This window comes from Hyperolius riggenbachi, chromosome 2 (assembly GCF_040937935.1).
Source record: "Hyperolius riggenbachi isolate aHypRig1 chromosome 2, aHypRig1.pri, whole genome shotgun sequence".
Taxonomy (NCBI): domain Eukaryota; kingdom Metazoa; phylum Chordata; class Amphibia; order Anura; family Hyperoliidae; genus Hyperolius; species Hyperolius riggenbachi.
This window is the reverse complement of record NC_090647.1, coordinates 438,503,415-438,518,454: the sequence shown is the minus strand read 5'-3', so window position 1 is coordinate 438,518,454 and position 15,040 is coordinate 438,503,415. Positions and strand designations below refer to the sequence as shown.

The following is a 15,040-nucleotide window of genomic DNA, read 5'->3' as shown; positions in this document are numbered from 1 at the left end:
TAATTTAGCGACCGATATTTCTGGGATTGCTTGATGACATTGTGCAGCTGCAGGGCAGTGATAAGGGTGGTTTCAGGACATACCTGAACATCTGGGTTGGCACATGCTCTACATAAAAAGTGGTTCAGCAACCTTTTCCAGCAGTGTCTGCACCATATGGAGGAGGTTGTTCATCTCAAGATTTTACATATGTTTCATATTCATATTTCTGAGAGTCATTTATCTGTAGGGCTTAGTATTAGTTTGGGATCTCTTGCATTCATACGCGGCATAGAATTATAGGATTAATATTCATTTATGGTATTAGGTGCTCATTTGCATAGATTAACATTCATTTCAAGAGATTAATTTTTTTGTCTAAAAGTTGCAATAATTTGGTGAGATTCTGAATTACAGAATTTTTGCAGGTTACTATTGTTCAGTGTTAAATTATGTGTCTTTACAATGGCATTTAATGCCAGAGAAAGATTCTGTACTCTGTGTTGTTGGGTGGGATGACACTTGCGTTCACTCTTCATTGCATCCTGCTAAGTATAGTAGGTGGGTGGTTGGAAAGGTCAGCTTAATACTGTATTCTTAGTTTGTAACCTCAGTAATCATGTTTTATGCTGGAGCCAGTTCCTAACCAGTAAGGTGTACATGTGAAATATGGGGGCACCGTAATTTAGGCGCTGAGGCTAGTAAAATATTGGTAATTTTTACCAATATTTTACTATAGCTAAATCTAACCCTATGGTATATCAAGAAATACAAAATATATTCCAACAATTTTAAATTGATCCTCTCCAGGTAAAAGCATGTTGCAAACCGCAGTGGATATTTAAAAAGCACCTCTTGTTGATCTACAGGTGTCTTGATAAGTATTACTGTGATTTTTAAATATACACTACGGTTTTAAAATATGATTTTTCCTTAAGAGGATTCATTAGAGTGCTGGAATATATTTGTGTGCTCCTGGATTCAATGGCCTGAATTCACAAAACTTATCTCCTGTCTTTAATAACGTTTCCAGAGATATCACCATGGTGATAAGGCATGTAGTATTCAGGAAACATTTTACCTCAGGCAAACCTTAACTCTTCTGTTTTTAAGTTAACTGTTCAATCCTTAAAATAACTCCAGAGTTAAAGACAGGCTATTTATTAACTGCGTGTGAAAATAACTACAGAGGAGGTAAATTAACTACAGAGGAGGTACATTAACTACAGAGGAGGTAACTTAAGGAATGAAGAGATAAGATAACTCTCTCACTGTGTGGAGGTACGTTTTCTCCTGCCTTATTATCTCCAGCATGATCTTAGTGAATTGAGGCCAATATCTCCTTGATATACCATATACTACTTCAGTTCTTCTGAATCTGGAGGTTGCACCGATACTGTGTTGGAAGTTGTACTAAGAGAGAAAGCATTCACAAGGGGCTTGATTCACTAAGACAAATAGCATGCCTGATCCGAGATAACATGCCTTATTAAAGTTAACATGCCTTATCAGAGTAGCATAGTGAACTTATGCCTGCTAGTTAGCCATGACTAGAGCTCCACTCATCCTGCCCTGAGCCCCGGTGAGTTCGTAGCACTCACTTTGCTACTCTGATAAGGCGTGCTAACTTTGATAAGGCATGCTATTTGTCTTAGTGAATCAAGCCCATGGTGTGTGCATCAATCCTTTTTTTTGTTGTTGTTTTTTTTTTTGTTTCAGCATTAAACCTAACCCTATTCTCACTTGACCCCTCTCTCTATTGGTGCCTAACCTTATCCAACCCAATCTACCCCTCCTACACCCCTCTGTTGCAATATCTGCCCTCTGCCAAAAATCTTATCAACTAAAGAAATTATCGAGCGCTGGTGGTGCCCAAATTACTCACTTGAGCCGCCACAGTTAAGATTGCAACTTATGCGATACCCATTTTACCAAAGTGCTGCCGGCCAACACAAAAAAAAGTGTAATACAATATTTGTGTTTAATTTCCATTTATCTAAATAGTAGCAGTAGTGTATTGTACCGTGTTAGCCATCAGTATTTCAGAATGTTAACCAATAGGAAAACCTTGATATATAAAGTGAAATTCTTGGTTCCCTGTTTACAAAAAAATGTGCCCCTAAAATTTCCATCTGGTTCTGTTGTAAAATAGGCTAAAACGTTTCATTGTTTTTTGGGGGGTTTTTTTCCGGCCGGTAGCTCTCACCACAAAGTATATTGCTAATGCCTGGCAGTAGAATAAATGTTCAGTAGAGAATACATCATTCCTCTCACCTCACCTGATTGGGTACGTAAAATAAGCAACACCTTATTTGATAATACAAAAGTGTCACCTTCCATACTTACAGAAATTAATTAGTAAGGCGGTAGGATGCATTGTTGTGGTACAAAACAATATTGATCAGGCATGGATTTCCTTCATGTCTGATCATTAATGACTTTTCTGCCGCCATTGAACAACACCTGTAATGCTGGGAATGCAACATGAGAATTTTCAGCAGATTTACTGCCCGATTGATTTTCTGATTGCTTTTCATTCACTTCTGTGAGAATTCGATCAGAAAAGCGATTGAAAATCAGATCAGACCTGTCGAAAAATTGTCTATCGATACCATCTATCTGCCAAAAAATCTCATGGTGTATTCCCAAAATTAAGATGCCTGACATGAATATGAATTATATCAGACAACTAAAGGGCCATGTGTGTTATCCTCTTATCTTAAAGCAAGACAAAAAACAGTCATGAAAGTGTAATACTTTACTAATCAGGGCCTCAATATAAAAACAGTTTTACCCCCTTTTATTATATCAAAATGTAGTATGTGTATCTTTGATATGCTATTTTAAATTTGTTTTGTAGTTGGAATTCCACTTTAAATAATACTTTTGCAAGAGCCTAGTTTGTAAAGGCATTGGTGGGCAGTGAAGAGCGATGATCTTGCCAAATAACAAAATAATCAGATTTATTAAAATAAACATGCTATGTTTGTGACTGCACATAATGCCAACCCCATGAGCATTAATTCACTAATTAGTACTATGGTCCAGAAGCCTTTGCCTCTTAGTACCAGAGGATAAATGCCTTTCAGTAATGTTTGTCTTAAAGACTGAACACTGTGGGTTTTATTATTTATCTTAAACATAAATAGTTTTTAAAATCACAACTGATCTGTTATAAAGTGATTCTGCATATAAATAATACTTGATAATATTTGTGTTTTTATACCTTTTTTTGATACTAAGTCTTATAGTTGCTAATAAATAAAATTGTTTAGAATTATTATAATTTAATATTATAAAAAAGCATTTGAGCCTGCTTCTTAACTGTTCTGTATGGAAAAAGAGGGCCTCTAAATGCTTTGTTTTTAAATAAAGCTGTCTACTTTAAATATAAAAGTATTCAAGTGACCTGAGCACCTTTTTTTTTTTTTTTTTATTTTTTTTTTTTTTAAGAACCTCCCCATGAGGGGGGTTTGTAATTGAAAGAACTCGTTTCCAGGCCTCCACCCTCAGTCCCCCAAGATACCGAAATGCTGAGTTTTCTGCGTAGGAGAGCGTAGTCTGCACACTTAAATGCGGTTCATACACTCTGATTTATTCAACTTCAGGGTCCAGTATATATACACCTCCAGTCAAGCACATGCAAATACAGGCATTGTTTCTGTTTGCAACTTTCCCACAGCACAGATCAGGAAATTACAACTTTCCCACAAGACCGTTCAAGAAATTTTCAATCAATACGACATTTAGCAGTGGGCTGTCACTTCCCACTACCCCTAGCAGGACAGCTGGGTATACAACAGTGAGGTAGTGTAATTGTAACATATTTACGTGTGAGAGTCTGTTTCCACTGCAGCAAAAGAATACCTATCAACAGGGTGTTATAGGGGGTTATCTCCTGGTCCTTTGTAAGTGGTAATGGACATGTGTATTACAACTCAGAGGTAATGAATGTATGAGAAGGCAGTGGTGTTTGATGGTGTTTGAATGAGACATCTGATTGCTAAATGGAAGCATGCTACTTTCTTTCTATGAGATGATATACAATGATAAGGAAAGGAATAATCAAAAATAATATATAACATTACAGTAATGGTTTGTGCTTTTGTGTGCGGAGGTTGGGGGTGTGGGTAGCATCATTACTTACCTACGGGAAGCTGCTCCTCCGGCCGCTTGCCCTTATGGGATGCGCATCTTCTTCACCCAATCGGTAGCTTCTGCCAACTTTTGTAATTTTCGGCTGTGTTACATACCTCGCAATACATGCTGGAAATGTTTTTTTCAGCTTCTATGTCCTTGCTTTTATTTGCATAGTCAATCAGCCATTCCATAGGGTTCTTGTAACGATCGGTGTAACACAGAGAGGGTCTGATTACCGGTGAACTGCAGTCTCACCAGGAATACAGAATATACCCGATTATTGGTGATCTGCAGTATCACCGATAATCAGATATATCTACTAACCTCTGGACACCAGGGAGAACAAGTGAGTGTTTATGCAACAGTATACTTTGAGCACTTCTACAGAAGTGTGTTCCTTCCTATGGCCTAGACTCTCCAGGAGGGGGGGGGCTAGGCTGAGGGTAGGAAGGTCAGAGCGTGAGTGACACCCAAGAGGGAGGGTGTCACTAACAGGTCTAGGAACTGCCTCTAACAGTTAGGCCAGTTCTCGAGGTCGGCAAGCCAGGTCGTTAACACACAGACAGATAAAGTACAGAATCAGGATGCAAATACAGAGTCTGGAATGAGCAGAGTTTGGCAACAGGATATCAGAAATAGCAAGGTACAAGATCAGAGTTCAGAGGGATAGTCGGACAGGCGAAAGGTCATAACAAATAATACAATGCAATGTTCCTAATGCTAAGGTGTGAATGCCTTGATGTCAACACCTTTGGAAACTATGCTAGAACACAGATACAAACAAGGTCTGAGTGCTACCACGTTGTGATCGCAACGGCAGACAACCAGAGAATGCCCAGCACCCAGTATATATAGTAAGGAGCTCTCCGGCGCCTCCTCTAAGTGCTGGACCAATGGCAAGTGGTGAAATTGTCAGCTGACCAGCCTGGTCAGCTGACCCTTTTCTGGCTGTCATATAAGCTCTGCCTCTCAGCGCGCGCGCGTCCTTCTGAATCTGTGTGGACTAGCAGTCCCAGCCACACCAGACATGTCTTGCAATGTAATCCTTGATTCAAGCGCGGGGACCGCCGCCCCGCTCTCCAAGGGAGCGGCGGTTTCCCCGCGTCCGGCTGCACTGTTAGTCGCTCTGCTATCTGTGCAATCTGCCGCCTCCAACGCGGAATCTGCCGCTCTGTCCATGCGGCATGCGGCGGTTTCTCCGCGTTGTGCAGCCATGCTGGACGCGGAAACAGCCGCCTCACTCTGAGCCCTTGTGGCGGCTTTTCCGCGTTTCCTCACAGTTCTCAACTAAAAAAAACATTGTCATGTTTCCTGCAGTCACTTCAGGTACAGAAGTAAATTGCATGTATTGCAATCCGATTGGATCGGCTGGAAATGATCTAATACCTAGGTTCTCAACGTGTGGTACGCGTACCCCAGGGGGTACTTCTGATGGTTCCAGGGGGTACTCGGGCTTGATATACGTAACCAAGAATAACAAATTTAGAGTTTTAGAAAAATATAAATCCTATTTAAACAACAAATTAGTGTTTTAGCCAGGGCCGGTTCTAGACAGGCACATATAAGGGGGCAGACAGAAATTTGCAGGGGGCATAAAAAAACCCCGCGTCGCGCCGAAAAATGGGCGTGGTCATGCAGCAGACCGTGGGTGTGGTCATGGGTGGGGCCAAATATACATGACTTTAGCAGTGGTGTTAAAGGTCTGAATAGTTTGAGCTTTGCTGTAGTGTATCCCCCAAAAATATATGTGATCTGACAGCATTTCACCAAAAATACACTGCCAAGTTGCTGATGTATGGCACCCTTAAAGGAAACCAGAGATGATTGATACTGTTTTATACATACCCAGGTCTTCCTCCAGCCCCATGCACACAGATCGCTCCCACGCCGCCGTCCTCCGCTGCCTGCAGCTCCGGTATTGGGTCACGTTAGTTCAGCCAGTCTGCGCAAGAGGAACTGCGCTCTTTACGTATCTCTCCAGCGACCACCGAAGAGATACGTAGAGGGCGCACTTCTCTTGGGTAGACTGGCAGAACTAACGGGACCCAATACCGCAGCAGCAGGCAGCAGAGGACGGCGTCGTGGTAGTGATCTGTGCGCATGGGGCTGGAGGAAGCCCCAGGTATGTATACAACACTGTCAATCATCTCTGGTACACTTTAAGACATTCTTAATAGGAGACCAGCAGCAGCTACAAATGATTAAATTAGGAAACACAAAGCTTAAGAAGCTAGGACAGGCAGTGAAAGGGTTAAAAGAAAATGCAGGCTGAAGTGAGCAGAGCAGATAAAAGAGCAGAGGGCAGGTCAGTCAGTGAGACTGAATAGTGAAAGGAAGTGGGGTGAGCCATTACAGAGTATACCTGACCTCTGTGCAGATTGTTCCTGCTCCCTGAGCTGCAGATAGGAATCAGTTAGTAATAAAAGATTATCCCCTGCCCGCCAATCATCACAGTAATGTGGGCACAGGGTCCTCAGGTCAGTGTGGGAGGTCAGGGGGACTCATACACTATACACAACATAGCGTCCATCAGCAGCACACAGGCAGTCTGACAGGCTGTGTCCTGTGTATGCAGAGAGCTGGGCGGCTGGGACTGGAGACATAAATCACTTGCCTTTTCCTCTCATGTCTCCCCAGCGCGCCCATCGCTCTGCTTCAGATACAGATACAGATACTTGTGGCTGGCTGGCCGGGATCACATGGGGCCGGGCAGCCAGTGAGAGAGCAGAGTGTCTCACTCCTCTCTCACTGGCTGCCTGGCCCCATGTGATACCCAACCAGGCTACTGAGTGTCTCTATCTCCACCCCCTGCACACAGCACAGCGGAGATAGAGGCGATGTGACTGCGTTCCACGGACCAGGAAGCAGCAGCATATTTGAGGGGGCAAGAAGTCTATTTGAGGGGGCTCTGCCCCCTCTTGCCCCCCCCCCCCCCTAAAGCCGGCCCTGGTTTTAGCTAATTAAAAGCAATAGTAAATGCTTGTACATAGTTTAGAACCAATTATCATGTATTACGATTAAATATATATTTGTCAAGGGGTACTTGTGATAATGTTTACTATGCTAGGGGGTACTTGGTGAGTACAGGGTTTTAAAAGGGGTACATATCAATAAAATGTTGAGAAACACTGAAAATAGATCCGTTGATCTGAATGAAAATTGTACAGTGTAGATGAGGCTTAAAGTGAACCTAAAGTCAGGATGAAAAAATGAGTTTAACTCACCTGGGGCTTCCCTCAGCCCCCTGAAGCTGATCGGTGCCCACGCTGACTCCATCAGATGTCCCTGGACCGGCCGGCGGCGACTTCCGGTTTCGCCGTCACCGGCCGACAGCCTGGGAACGTGAGTGATTCTTCGCGTTCCCAGCCAGAATAGCGCCCCCTATGCTGCTATTGCAGCCTCCCTATGCTGCAATAGCAGCAAAGGGGAAAATATTCTGTCTGGGAACGGGAAGAATCACTCGCGTTCCCAGCCTGTTGGCCGGTGACGGCGAAACCGGAAGTCGCCGCCGGCCGGTCCAGGGACATCTGATGGAGTCAGCGTGGGCACCGATCAGCTTCAGGGGGCTGAGGGAAGCCCCAGGTGAGTTAAACTCATTTTTTCATCCTGACTTTAGGTTCACTTTAAGCCCAACTCTCAGTATCTACAATCACACACCTACTTTAATGGGAGGCACGATGTTGTGATTATTATTTTATAAAGGTGTTATTTTATACATTTTTGTACAAGCAACAAGGCACACATGTAACAGATCATAAGGTGGACTGTCCCATTGAATTTCATACACTTGAAAATAAAAAATACTTGTATTTAAAACAAAATCAATAGCTTAGGAAGTATCATTAAAGCTCTTAGTATTAAAGTGGAATATAACCCTGCATTTCAACTTTGCTCTAAAACATTTACAGCATATTATATGCAACCAGCATTTTTTTTTTTTTTAGTAGACCAGCATTTGAAGGGTTACACACAGAGCTTGAAAGTTCCATGCAGAGAAATGCTGCCACAACCGGACTTTCAGATAATGATATATTTAAGTAAACACAAGATAACAAGTGAGGAATGTGACACATTCTCTGACTGTGCAGGAACTGCTGGAGACAGAGACACTGAAAGCTTGTCTCCCTGCAAAACGGCAACGAATAAAACCAGTTAATAATAAAATGCAAAGTCAGCTCACAAAGCAAAAAACTGTACTTTTAGAAACCAATAACTTCTAAATGAATAATAATACTTATGCACAAATGAAAATATGATAACCGTATGGCATATAAAAAGTAGGAAAACCTGTTTTTATTGAATATTATGTCAGGGTTTTAAACTGCTTTAAATGAAATATCTCAGAAGTGCTTGGATAAGTGCTGTATTTTCTGCAGAAGTTCACTGTCATTTCCATATTTTAATCATGTGTTTTTTAAAATCTCTGTTTTCATAAGTTTATTTATATAATCTATCTTATGATTACCCTTTCTTATGCTTTGGTGGTATTGCACTTTTAGAAGTGTGTGATATTTATTATTGTTTGTACACTACTGACTAATTCTGTTTTGGAAAATACACCCATTAATTCAGTCAACAGAAAATATATCTTCCCTTAATTAACCAAAATGTCACCATACAGAATTGTGAGGTGTTGAAGCAGAAATGACAGCCATACTTTCAGAGAACAAAAAAAAATAAAAATTCATGCACAAGTAGATACTTATACTTCATAAATTCTTGTCCTACTTACATAACCTATGTATTGTATTGTCCACGTTTCAGCCAATCAGGGAGGAGCAGGAATGTGGGAGGGGTGATGACATGCTTCCTTCTCTTCCACAATGTACCAAATAGAGCCAGGCTGACTGAGATAAGATTTATCACAGCAGAAACATTTCTAATTAGAGTGGAGTGCTTGCAGGATCAGGTTGCAGGCTGCATAATAAACACAGAGCAGTGGATAAATGGAATTTGATTTTATGGTTGACAATCCCACTTTAAGGTTAGTAGTTAGCCATGAGATGGGATGTTGTGTTAGGGTTAGACATATCATGTACATTACAAGGAAACGGGGAGGGAGGGGGGGGGAGGGTGCAACTGATCTCAAACAGAGTCATTTTCAATGTGAAAAAATTTATAAAAATACACAATCTTTAATAATGATATATTGATAAAATGAAAACACTTAAAAAGCACAAAAACGATCTACATAGAAAAACCCACTCAAATCACACGCAATCACACATCCATACACCTAAGATCACCTAATGTGATCAGGGATCCCAGGAGAAATGCGCAAATTGTGTCTAAAGTTCAGAGCTTGTCACCCTCAATTAGAAATTTCCAAAAGCAAACGGCTGAAAGAGTTCCCAGCAGGAGATAATAGTACATAGCATAAGCACGTGCAAGCAGCACAATAAAGCTTGTTGTCGGAAGCAGAGCCGTTGATCCAGCTTGCGAGCAAGAAACGGCAACAAACAGTAAGCTGAAAAAGTTCACAGCAAGTGGTTGCGGGTCATACAAAGCACAGTTTATGCAGTGATACAGTGAGATTGCATACTGTACCAGATCCAGATGTGATGGAATAGGGTTCTGTTAGTGTCCAGTTTAGAACCATCCACGGTCCCTCAAACCCACCGCCGGAGCTCACGGCTAGGGGAGTGAGCCAGGATTAGAACCTAGGATGGTGTGGTACTTGACCTTAGCGTGCTCAGGCAATCTGAGGATTTCTCCATCTCATGGACAAGGCGGTAGATGGTCAGACCCGGGCCCACGTTGTGCATTGTTAGTGTCCAAAGTGTCCTGCTTCATATGCAAGGTGCGGCTGCTCCTGCCAGGATAAGCCCAAACGTAGGTTGAAGGGGGTGACAACCAGATGCCCAGGCGGTAGCAGTATGGAGTGAGGCAGGATGGCGTGCCGGAGAGTGGGATCCGCAGCAGTGATGTGCTAGAAGCACGCCAGCTGCTCTGCCATGTTTCGCTGGGTCTACCGGCTTTTTTTTCGAAGGGAGGCGTGGTTTCAACAACACGCTGTGTCCTGCCCTATATACCAGACATGCAAGTCAGCACACAAGCAACCATGCACGTCACACATCCCCGCCCCCGACACTGCAGCCAATCGAAGGGCCAAACTGTGAGAAAACGCGGAAAAGCCGGCGCATGTACTCAGAACAAGACGGCTGATTCCGCGTCCAACGCGGCGGTTGGCACGCGTGGGTCTACATCTGGTGGTATGGCCGAACGTGGGGAAACCGCCGCATGCCTTGATGGCGGTGCGGCGGATTCCGCGTCCAGCGCGGCGGGTGCTTTGCAACACATGTCTGGTGTGGCTGGGACTGATAGTCCACATATGTTATATGACAGCCAGAAGGGAGTCAGCTGACCAGGCCGGTCAGCTGATGGTTCTACTACTTCCCATTGGTCCAGCACTTGGGTGTTGATTACGGAGCTCACACCCAAGACTAGGAATACTGTGTATTTTCTGTGTTATACTTCAGACTAGTTCCAGGGTGTTGATGACTACGGAGCTCACACCCAAGATTAGGAATTAGCTCTACCATCCTGTTATACTTCAGACTAGTTCCAGGGTGTTGATGACTACGGAGCTCACACCCAAGATTAGGAATTAGCTTTACCATCCTGTTATACTTCAGACTAGTTCCAGGGTGTTGATGATCTAGGAGCTCACACCTATAGACTAGACATTGTTGATTATTTGTTATGATCTTCTGCTTCCCTGACCTCTCTTCTGATCTCTGATTTGGTACTTCGCTATATCTGATACTCCGTTGCCAAACCTTGCTTGCCTTAGGACTCTGATTCAGTTTCTTCCCTCTGTATCTCATCTATCTGTCTGTTGCCAACCTGGCCTGTCCGACCTCGAGAACTATCTCCTCTGTTTAGAGATAGTTCACAGATCTGTCAGTGACATATCACCATTGGTGTCACTCACACTCTGTCCTTCCCTCTCTCAGCCTGACTCCTCCCCTTGGGGAGCCTCAGGCCCTTGGAAGGAGCTTGTTCTTGGGCAGTATCTCTTACTGCCTGGCACCCTCGAGACGGGTGCTCTCCTCAAAGTATTACTGTTGCACCAAACACTCCTATTACTCAGGTGTCCAGAGGTTAGAGATATATCTGATTATCGGTGATACTGCAGATCATCAATAATCGGGTATATATCTGTATTCTCGGTGATACTGCAGATCACCGATAATCAGATCCTCTCTGTGTTACACCGATCGCTACACAAAGTGACACAGGAGTGTCCAAAGTCTGCAACAGTTAACCGGAGCGAAGGGGGAAGGAGACAGAGTAAGGACACAGCGGATTAGAAGTGAGAAACTAATAAGTATACAATATTATAACCAAAATAATGAAGGTGGATGCATTGAGTGACAAAAAGTCAGCATGCATATCAATCAATACCAATAATTTAATCAAAAGAGTTTGACGGGTCACACAATAATTACAAAAATGTAAATATGTAACACAAATACAACTGGTGACCCAGTCAAGTATCAATCATAAGTGCTGAAACAGCACAGTTAAATGCAACAATAAATGACTAATCCCTAAGAGGGAAGCCCAAAGCGCGTGACGCTGCAGATAAGGAGACCCAAAATGCCAGCAGGCAGAAGCAACCATGGTCAGAGACACAGGGCGCCAGATAGCAAGGAGGGGAGAAGGAGCCAGACTGTGGAAGACCAATCTACACAACCCTTCCCAATGGGTCAATCAAATGGGTAAGAATGCTGCAAAACCAACTATATCGTTAAGGCCAGGATGCTTGGTGGCTCTTAACTTGAAGATCCACCTAGATTCCTTCTGTAGTAGTAACCGATCATAATTACCCCCTCTGATGGTTGTATGTATACAATCGAGGCCCACGAATCGTAAGCCTCGACAATCACCGCCATGTGCAGACCTAAAGTGTTGTGCTACTGGTGTGGTGGATGTAGTGCTCTTGATGTTGGCAAGATGCTCACCAATTCCCGATCTAAACTCCCGGACAGTTTTGCCGATTGTAGAATGCCTCACGGCGGCAAAGAAGAAGGTACACTACAAAGGGAGTATTACAATTTACATAATGTTGTAAATGCCAAGAATGTCCATTGGGAAGGATGACTTCCCTCCCAATGGACAAAAAGCGACAAACAGAACATCCACCACAACTATAGGAGCTGGTGACAATGCAGTGAGGGCGAGTAGTTTCAGAACCTCTAAAATGGCTTTTGACAATCAGGTCATGGAGGGACGGTGCACGTCTTCAGGTGACCCTGGGCTCAGGTGTCACCAATGTCTCAATTTTAGGGTCATTGGTCAAAATGTACCAATGACGTTGAAGGATTCGTATGATTTCCTTATGTTGTGCATAATAGCGTAAACATAGATGCACATTGTTATCATCTGACTGCCGATACCAGTGCACTGCGATCAGTCGCACTTGCTCTCTGATATGCTCTACGTAATAAATGGTCAGGGTAGCCACGATCCTTAAAGGGTGACCTTAGGTTTGCAGCCTCCTCTTTGAAGGCACCAGGGAAAGAACAGTTGTGCCGCACACAGAGGTACTGGCCCACAGGAATGCCCCTGATGGTATGTCCCGGATGGAAACTATCAGCCCGTAAAAGGGCATTTGTTGCCGTGTCCTTCCTGTATAGGCTCGTCGAGAGACGGCCTTGGTCATGAATCATGATCCAAATATCCCAAAAATAAATTCTATTGAGATCAGACGTCATCATAAAACGCAAATTCCTAGTGTTGCAATTCAAAATACCGATGAACCTGCAAAGTTCACCGTCTGTCCCGGTCCAGACGTCAAAGATGTCATCGATGTACCTGTGCCACATCAACACGTGGCACAGGTACATCGAGAGGCCATCGTTGGAAAAAATCATGTGTTCCCACTCCCCCAAGTACAAGTTAGCATACGACTGAGCACACGTAGTGCCCATTGCAGCTCCCTGCACCTGGAGGTAGTGAGAACAATCAAAAACAAAAATGTTGTTCAAAAGTAGAAATCTCAATAGATCCAACTAAAAAAATGTTATGGGCCGTCCGTCGGAAATCAAGCTCTCCCAGGAAGGTACCCACAGCCGAGATACCGAGTTCCTGTGGGATGCTGGAATACAGCGCCTCCACATCCAGAGCCACCAGGTGTGTATTGGGGGGGACCTGCACACCTTCCAAAGTTCTTAAAAGGTGCATGGTATCCCTGACATAGGAGGGGAGAGCCTGCACATGAGGCTAAAGATGCCTATCAATGTACATGCTCGCCCGCTCCATCAGGGAACCACGCCCAGAAACAATAGGTCGCCCGGGTGGGCGATCCCTCCGTTTATGAATCTTAGGAAATGCATGAAAAGTAGGAATTGTAGGATGTAAAACCTTCAAGAAGGCAGCAATGTCCTCACTTATGACGACTTGGGGCGTCATCAATGATAACAAAAAGTTGGGTTAGACATCGACAGGGGTCTTGGAACAGGCAAACCTAGAACTTCAGTTCAGCTGAACTTCACTACCCTGAACTATGTGCTTTATCTATTGAAGTGCCAATACCGCTGCCACCAGTACACCGTGATGGCAGCATTCTTATGGGCTGAACATTTTCATAGGCCTGTGGCACAGCAAATGCTACATTTTCTACATATACTGGACAGGATGCCTAATACATTTTGTCATAACTGTCTATATTCTTTGTTTTCTTGAGGCATCACATTATACAGAATGCTCCATGAAAAATTCAGTGTAAAGTGGAGTAACTAGTCATTGATTGAATAGCAGTTTAATTTATGGGATGTGTATTGTGAGAAAACAAAACGCACCACGCTGCATTATTAAAAGACCATGCATAGTTAATGACAGTTTTATTTGTGGTTGTGACAGGTTTCCCATATTAATATATGCATTGTACCAGGGAGAGAGAATTGAAAACTATTGGAAAAGTATATTGGAATGTTTTTTATTTGTTTTCTTTGTTGTAGATATTACTAAAACATGTACCAGGATCTGCTAATAAAATAGCATTGTCAGCGCACAAGTTATTAAAGTTACCTGCTTTTAACTAGAAGTGGTTCCTAATGGGACAGAGACTACTCTAGATGTGGTGCGGCGGTGCAGCAGCAGTGACTCTATAGTCCTACTAGCTATGAAATGGGCCTTTTGCAATACAGTAGGATCTCTATAGTAAACGCCAAGGGACCAGGAAAAGTAGTTTACTATATGAGAAGCTTACTATATCAGAATTGGTCATTGTATCTTCTGGCATAAGTAATGTCTGAGTTAAAACCCTGGACCAAGCATATGGCTAATCCAGTAAAATTCTGCGTCAGAGTACCTGGTCTGCTGTATGCTTGTGCAGGGTCTATGGCCAAATGTATTAGAGACACAGGATCAGAAGGACTGCCAGGCAACTGGTATTGTTTGAAAGGAAATTAATATGACAGCTTCCATATCCCTCTCATCATGGGTTTCCTTTAAAGAGAACCCGAGGTGGGTTTGAAGAATATTATCTGCATACAGAGGCTGGATCTGCCTATACAGCCCAGCCTCTGTTGCTATCCCAACCCCCCCTAAGGTCCCCCTGCGCTCTGCAATCCCTCATAAATCACAGCCACGCTGCTGACAAACAGCTTGTCAGAGCTGGCTGTGTTTATCTTTATAGTGTCAGTCTGCTGCTCTCCCCGCCTCCTGCTGAACTCCAGTCCCCGCCTGCATCCCTTCCCTCCCTGCTGATTGGAGGGAAGGGACGGGGGCAGGGACCGGAGCTATGCAGGAGGCGGGGGAGCAGCTGAGACTGACACTACAGATGTAAACACAGCCTCACAGCACAACTGTGATTTATGAGGGATTGCAGAGTGCAGGGGGACCTTAGTGGGGTTTGGGATAGCAACAGAGGCTGGGCTGTATAGGCAGATCCAGCCTCTGTATGCAGATAACA

The 15,040-nt window shown here is 43.5% G+C and overlaps 1 protein-coding gene and 1 long non-coding RNA gene across 6 annotated transcripts in view; one reads left to right on the top strand and one right to left on the bottom strand.

Annotated features, from left to right (window-relative positions):
• CDKL5 (cyclin dependent kinase like 5) overlaps nt 1–15,040 on the top strand; it is a 494,542-nt gene that overhangs the window by 111,315 nt on the left and 368,187 nt on the right. The gene's annotated exons all lie outside the window — the stretch shown is intronic.
• Nucleotides 1–15,040, bottom strand: part of LOC137544551 (uncharacterized) — a 29,826-nt gene that overhangs the window by 13,392 nt on the left and 1,394 nt on the right. The window contains exon 2 of the long non-coding RNA XR_011025908.1: nt 8,852–9,036. This is a non-coding gene — a long non-coding RNA (uncharacterized lncRNA). The remainder of the gene's footprint in view (nt 1–8,851; nt 9,037–15,040) is intronic.